Source organism: Chenopodium album, chromosome 24 (assembly GCF_948465745.1).
Source record: "Chenopodium album chromosome 24, dcCheAlbu1.1, whole genome shotgun sequence".
Classification (NCBI taxonomy): Eukaryota; Viridiplantae; Streptophyta; class Magnoliopsida; order Caryophyllales; family Amaranthaceae; genus Chenopodium; species Chenopodium album.
This window is the reverse complement of record NC_137857.1, coordinates 33,921,606-33,929,866: the sequence shown is the minus strand read 5'-3', so window position 1 is coordinate 33,929,866 and position 8,261 is coordinate 33,921,606. Positions and strand designations below refer to the sequence as shown.

The 8,261-nt window shown below is 33.5% G+C and overlaps 1 pseudogene; it reads left to right on the top strand.

Annotated features, from left to right (window-relative positions):
• The first annotated feature begins 6,546 nt into the window (after positions 1 to 6,546).
• LOC145611440 (protein S40-5 pseudogene) lies at positions 6,547 to 7,733 on the top strand (annotated as a pseudogene).
• The last annotated feature ends 528 nt before the right edge of the window (positions 7,734 to 8,261 follow it).

The window sequence follows — 8,261 nt, the reverse complement described above, 5'->3', positions numbered from 1 at the left end:
ATAAATGAAGTAAAAATAGTCGAACTTTTTGAAATAATAACTCAAAATTTTAAAAAACAAAGTTCGACTTTCGAAAATGATTTATTTGTTTGAAATTTTGTAAAACTTATGAGTAGTTTATATTTGGATGTTCCTATATTAGGTACTCGAAGTTTACAAATACTTATTGAATGGATTTTCATTGATATGTGATCAATCAATCTATTTCAACTATTAAATATTGTCAAAAAGTTTGAATGCCACAATTCATATCTTTATGTAGCTAAAACAACCTTAGTGGTTGTACCATTACCAATAGTATTGGATAGTAGAACCTAACAAGTTGTGCATGTTGATGAGCCGGACTTTAAGGTGCTTAAACATTTTTGTTGTGACACTATATAAGTCTATACAATTACACATGTTTGGTCTCCTAAAAGAGTAAAAACTAACCACACTATAAATTTGTTGTGATAGTTGATACTCGTCTTATTTCTAAGTTTAAGATTTTCATCATTTATCAACGTATAACTTTTTTTTTTTTTTTTATTTCAAATTTAGTTTAAGCATTTGGAATTTAATATATATGCGTGAGTTGACATGCATTTTATAATGCACTAGAATGCTAGATGTATATGTACATAGGTGAATTTGTCACATGTTAGTGTGTTACGTTATTTTGGATCTTTTATTGTGTACTTTAAATCTCATACGGATAAATAAATTCTAGTTTTAATAGCTTTTGATAAAGAAAACTTTTTACGTAACAAATTAAGCAATAGCTAATCAATAATAATGCCATACCATATGTCACATATGAAACTATTATTGTATACGTGTAAAACATACATTAAAGTGGGATTAAATTAGAAAAGAGAGAAATGCTCGCTAATGATTATTGTGGTTTTCTTGCATCAAAATGCATGGATTTCGCTAGTTATCTACGCAAACTAGCTCCTTAAAATTGGTAGTTACAAAATGACGTCTCAAAATATTGACTTCAATTCATTGAGGAAAATAATTTAATGGATGTTTATTGTAATCGATTGAAGTCATAAATATAGTATAATAACTAGTGTGTAGTCCGGGCAAATGCTCCGGGTTATTTTTTTTTTCACACTTGTAATGAATAGATAGGTTCATTCTTTATTATTTATTTATTCAATAATTGTTTATAATTTATAATAGTTTCCCATTAAACCTTTGAATAAATAATTTATGAAACAATTATTGACTAATTATACAAACATGTTCTTGTAAAAAAATTAATAGTCATGTCCTTTGTATATAATTTATAAAATGATGAAAATAAAGACATAGTTAATATCAAAATAATTATGTAACTAAAATTTATAACGATAGTTAATTTTTCTTGCTTGTTTGTACGTATTATCTCGATGATCATAATTAGCAAATAATAGGATCGATTTTTTTTTTTACAAAAAAATTGCAATTATTAAATTTTCAGATCTCCATCCAATCCATATACTTATATATTTATGAGTCAAGCTCAGTATTGAAAACATGATTAATGTATGGATGAGATGGTAAGAGTCTTACCGTAAGACATCTAATGCATATTTTTGTGGTTGTGAATTCGAATCTCATGATAGACATTTTTATTAGAATATGCTCATAGTTGAAAGATGACATGGCGAGGGTGCCACGTGGCATATAAACATTTTTAGGAACGCTTTTTAATATATAAGTATAGATTCTCTAATTACCTAGCTAATATCTTTTGGTGACTTAAATATATAAGAAGATTTGGCATGTATTGTTGATTTTTTGTTGTATATTAAGTTCGTTGCTTAAGCATAGTTTTGCTATTATAACATCCATCGGCTCTTTGAGAGTCAGTCAGCTCAGCGTATTTTGGCACTGGAGAGGCCACATCGAGGTAGGGATGATTTTGTCTACTGGGAATTCTCTAAGGATGGCCGTTTTTCTACCAAATCAGCCTACTCCTTCTTAGTGCAACAATCGGTCGTTTCGATGGCTAGTAACCTAGCTCCCGATAGATGGTGGAAAAGCTTCTGGGGTCTCCCTCTTCTTCCCCGGTTTAAGCTCTTTTGCTGGAAGATCCTTCACAATGCTTTGCCTGTACTGACGACTTTGCTTTCCAAGGGCATTCCGGTTGATCCATACTGTATCTTTTGTCGTACCACCCCTGAGACGACTTCTCATCTGTTTCAGGACTGTCCTTGTATTCGTCCTCTTTGGACTTTGACTCTACTGTCTCTTAGTAGTGCGTCGCCAGCTTCAATTTCTTTTACAGACTGGATCGTGGCTGTGGTCTCTTCCTTCAGGAAGTCTAAGGATTTCATTGTTCTGATATCTTTCGTTTCCTTCCTTTGGACGGTTTGGATAGTACGGAATGACTGTGTTTTTAGGCAGGCAGTGTGGTCTCCTTCGTTGATTAGTCATATTTTCTAAGAATGGACTACACGGGCTATTCAGGCTCAAGACTTTCACAATCATCTTTTATCCTTAGGCAGGCATTCTCCTATTTTAGGCATGAGCCGGAGCAATGGAGCTTCCGGGACAGCCTTTCGAATCTGCTAGATTATTGCCTGATCTTTGATGGTTCTTGGCTCAGTAATAATAAAAGTGCAGGAGCTGATTGGGTTCTTCGCAGAGTCTCTTCGGATACAGTCCTTGCCGGTAGGGCACGGGCTGGTCGTGCAGGCTCTGCTTTTCGGGCTGAGCTGTAGGCTTGTGTGGGGGCTCTTCGTATGGCTGTTTGACAAGAAGGTTTTCATCTCCTTATCTACACGGATTGCGCTCCACTGGTTTCTCTGTTTAGGCATCCTGATTCTGTAGATATTTCCTGCCTATGGTTGTTTCATGAGATTCAGGAGACCCTGCTTCGTTTCTCCGCTTGTCTGCTCTGTAAGGTGCCTTGGGAATGGGTTGCTCCTGCGCATTGGTTAGCCGTCCGTGCTCGCGATCGGCGTTTCCTTAATTGGTCTTTTTAAGTTGTAGTGGTTGTTTATTTTGTTTGTTAGTGATCTTTGTCACAAAAAAAAAAAAAAAAAAAAAAAAAAAAAAAAAAAAAAACACTAAGCTGGCTAAATTGGATATCCAATGCAACTTATTGGATATAATAATAAATTTCAATTCCAAAATAAATTTAAACTTAACTTGATCCTTCGAAAACAAAAATCTAATCCACAATTTTTAGAATATTATTGTAGGATCGGATAATCCATTTTTGTTTTTCAAAATTTAATTTCAGGATATTTTCTCAAAGGTTTAAGAAACTTATCAAACATGATAATATTACATTAATTGTTCACAATCTAACATTTTGGAATCAATCTGATGCTTTTTAATCAACAATTTCTTAGGGTTATAATTTTAATAAATTATATTTATAATAAAATTAACGAATTCAAACATTTCACAGTCCGAAGAACTATATGAATATCCGATTTGCGTAATCCTAATGTGAAAAAAATCGGATCGAATCAGGTTGATCAGATCGGTTTTTGTTGCCCTTACTACAAGTCTACAAGGCCTACAAATGTATTTCAATACAAACAGAATTTAGGCACATATAGTATGCTTAGTTAAACGTTGCTACAACTGCATGTAGTTCTATGTTCTATACATACGCAATTACACATTGGGAGAAAAATAATGGTAAACCTAACAAAAATATCCGAGTTAGCTTATCACCTACTCAACTAACATATTACAAAATTTGAGAAACCTAACAAACAATTTTGACAACTAATTCATGCCTTAAATTCAGATAGCCACTTGATCCTAATCTAGTGTAGCAATTGTTACCAATCCAAGAAATCAGATTCTAATCATTGATTTTGCAATTTGCATCATCTTCTTAAGGTTGTATATGTAGCCCCTACATACTTAATTATTTATTTTTCTTATTAAATAGGCCAACTAATCTCCTTGCAAATTACTCCTTTAATGATCTAATTAAGCAACTTAATTATTCCTCTGTTTTACGCTAATTTCAACTTGCAGCATATTTAATTTCTTCAATGAATGTAGCCTTTGCTCTTATCTATTTAGTTTTGTAATATTTTCATCTTATTAAAGATATTCTTTTCGTTTCATAATAATTATGCGTAATTATAAGGTACGAACCAAGTTTATCGAATAGGTAGAAATAATTAGATTCCAAATCAAGGAAATTATGTTGAAGAATAGGGAGGGGAGTGGTTTGATTTACTTTACATATTATTTATTTTTTCTTTAAAGATCGATGGAAACTTAAACTTGAATGCCGTAGGGTGTAACTGAGCCGAGCTAAGGCAAGTACTACCTTGTTCATGTTCAAGTTCAATTAACTTAGGCGAGTCCGAGCACGATCCCGAGTTTTCAAGCAAGCTCAAAAATCTGTTCAAGCTCGGCTCAATTAGTACACTATATGTTCGCGAACAGTTCGTGAACAGCTCGTTTATTAAACGAGTTTATTAACGAGCGTTTCATGCATGATTTTAGTAATAAACGAGCTTCTAATAAACGAGCTTTGTACTTTGACATTTGAAAATCTAAAAAAAATAGCATAATAATTAAATCATATAACTAATATATAAAGCTAAACTTTTAGCCAGACCACGAGACAGTGACACTTGGCGCTTCAACTTTTCGCCAAGTGTCACGCCACGTTGGATAGATTTAGATAGATTTTATTGGATAAAAAAATAGTTTAGAATTTTATTTTCATTTAAATTGGGATAGAGTTTTAGGATAAAATTGTTAGTTTAGAGTTTTATTTTCAATAAAATACCAATATTTTAAATGTACAAATTGAATTTTTTTTTTTTTTGGAAAAAAAGTTAGATTATAATTCTCAGAAGATTTCATAATATTTTTTTGGAGAGATTGTAGTTCAAATGCAAAACATCCATTTATAATATATGTACTAATCGGTTAAAATAATATACTTCACAATCTAATATAATTCTATTACTAAGTAGACCTACCAATCCGGTTCGGGTCATGAGTCATCTCGGATCGGGTAACTTCAGGTTACGGACCAAGACATGTTCAACCCTTGCTCAAAGTTTTGGGTTCGGGTCAATCCAACGGGTTTTGAACATTTTTTTAATTTAAGTTTTTTTTTTTTTTTTTTTTTTGGTTAATTCACCAATATTATTATTAGTCATTATATGCCTACTAGATAACAAATCGTCACAAAAGCACATCAATTGCTAACTATTTTTGTATCAATGATATATTTTAAAATTTAACATATAGATTAAAAATTTATCTTAAAATTTAATTAACAACCTGGGCATCGCACGGGGCACAAAACTAGTCCTAATTATAAACCTAAGAATTAAATCTAAATTATTAAAAAAAAAACTTAAGAATTAAATTAACAATTGTGAATAAATCAATAATTCATGAATATAAATAAACGAGTTGTTCATGAACTTATCTGAACGAGCATACTTATGTTCGTGTTCAAGCTCATTTATTAAACGAGCTTCAAATTTTGTTCAAGCTCGACTCATTATTTATCAAATAAACGAACATGATCGAGTTTCAATCGAGCTTGAACCCGAGTAGTTTATTGATCGGCTTGTTTCATTTACACCCCTAAATGCCGTTAGATTGTCATTTGACGTGGGATGAAGCTATTACTTTGAATTGAATTAAAAATTCTCCCAAAATTGAAGGTTATAGGTTACACACTTGCACAAGAACATGTACTGACACGGATACGGGTATGATACGGATGCGAGAAAATGTTCATCTCAAAATAAGGGACACGAGTACGGGATGTTAAAATTCATATAATATATTTTAAAAAAAGAAATTAACCATATATTTGTCATTACGTCCTCTTTTTATATCATACAAAATATGAAGGCACTCACATTATTTAATAGTTAGATACGGTCCGAGACGTATCGTCGTGTGTTTCATGAGTATCGGTGTCTAACATGATGTCCGACACAGACACGACATTTGGATGAAGTGTCCATGTAACATACCACTTACTACAGGATTGTAAAAGGGGGATGCCAAATTGACAATAATATGATTACACTGTAATACTACAATTATACATCGTCTGAATTTGCCCTCTTGCACCAAACAAAAATAAATAATGATGTGCACCTAGAGAATTTCAGTTAACATATTCCTAATCTCAACTAATAAATCCAATAAAACAGTGAGCAAAACATGATAGTAGTAGCAACACGCGCCAAATAAGGCGCTTGAGTATCACTAAAAAAAATTAACTCTCATCCTATTCATCAATTTCTAACAATAATTCAATCACTCAATCATCACTTTCCCAATGTTATTTTAATTTATTTATATATTTTAATTTATTTTTTCAAATTATAATTCTTTTTTTTTTTTTTTAACAAACAATTCCGTTCCATTCTCTTTATACAAATCACATGAATCTAATTCCTCCCCCTTTCTCTCACTACCTCCATTTTAATTTCCCCTTTAACCTGAAATGCATCATAAATACATCCTAAATTCAAATGAAATGAAAATTGTTGGGACCCACCGTCCCTTACATAAAAATGTACCTCTAAAAATCTCTATATATACTTGCTTCATCTTCAAACACAAACTTATGTTTTATTTACTACACATTGAACTCTTTTCTCATCTTTTAGCTTTACCATATTATAATTTGATTCATTTTTTTTTGTTAATCATTCATTTAATAGCGGTAACTAATGGCCAAAGGCCGGAGATTAACCTCGAGCCGAAGCGACAGGCTTCTTGGCACGGGAAGTTATAATAATTACTACGATCATGGCCACAACCACGACCATGGTTACCACGAAAACGGCACGGTTACCGGGGTAACGGAATTCGGGGAGGAGGATGTTTGGTCGATGGTGGCCGACACCTCGGAGAATCACCATCACCACCATCACACCCGCGAGTGGGACTCACGCGCCACCGTGGAGAGTGGGAGAAGGCGAGTGGACGTGGGTGTCACGTGCCACCAGGATGACAGGCACGTGGGGGGTTTGTCCCTGGCATTTGAGGACAAAGCGCCGCTGCCGTCAAGCCGCAGGATTCTGCACCAATATGGAGGTGCCATGGGTGCAAGTAGGGGCCCACGTGTGGATACCAGACACGTGGCCTCGTCAGCTCCAGTAAACGTTCCTGATTGGAGCAAGATCCTCCGAGTCAACTCGGCCGAGTCATGTGTTGACTCGGACGAGGATGACCCGGTTGGTGACTCGGCGGTCGAGCCGCCCCATGAGTACTTGGCTCGGAGTAGGAAAATGAATGCATTTTCGGTTTTCGAAGGCGTGGGCCGGACCCTCAAGGGCCGGGACATGACCCGGGTTCGTGACGCAATATGGAGCCAAACCGGGTTCGAAGGGTAAATATTAATGAAACACATAATAAATCAGTAAAAAAATATAATAATAATATATTATGGTGTAAAATTCTTTTCCTCCTTAAAAATTAGTTAGTTAAATCGAATATTGTTTAGAAACTATTTTTTTGAACCGGGAGAAGGTAATGAAAATGAATCGACTCGCGGTTGTGAGTTGACTCAGTGAGTTAACGAGTCCGAGTTTACATGCCTAAAGCCTAAAAAACTCTCCCTAAACTTTCTGTCTTTAATTAGCTATTTTAGCTGGGATTTGGCAATTGTCTAGTATTTGTCAATTTTAATTTTTACTCCTAGTAATTTTGACAGAAAGAAATTTGTAATTTAGTAGTAGTAGAACTTTTGAGGCAAATAATTGTAGAGTGAAAGTTTTTTGGCACAGTTTTTTGACTTATATTATGTTTTTTGTGTAAATTACACAATTACTATGGGTGCCACTATTTAAATTATTTGATACTCTAATTAAAATGATTAGGTTAGGCTTTATATATATATATTTGCAAGTAATATCCATTATTACATGGGTAATTCAGAAAATATTTGGTTGATCCTGAGAATTTTAATCCTCGTGCATTTATATTACGGGTTATTAATCCTTAGGGTCAATGTATTATTGTTTGTTCGCTAATTATTGATCTCAATTTTACATTGAATAGGTGCATGATGAACTTGAAATGTATTGGTTATGGTGATTGATGTGGATTGAGGATGACATAATCACATATTATTAGGTGACACTAATGATGTTAGTACTAGTGCTAGCGTAATATAATTGCAATTTTAAAACTAAATGCTACTATGATTTAAGGTAAGGCTGATGTGGACTACTAGTGCATTTTAGTCCCTTGAAACTAATTCAATGGACAAAGAAAGATGCATATAAATTCAATTAAATATCTTGTGAGTCCAACTATTTTTAGTA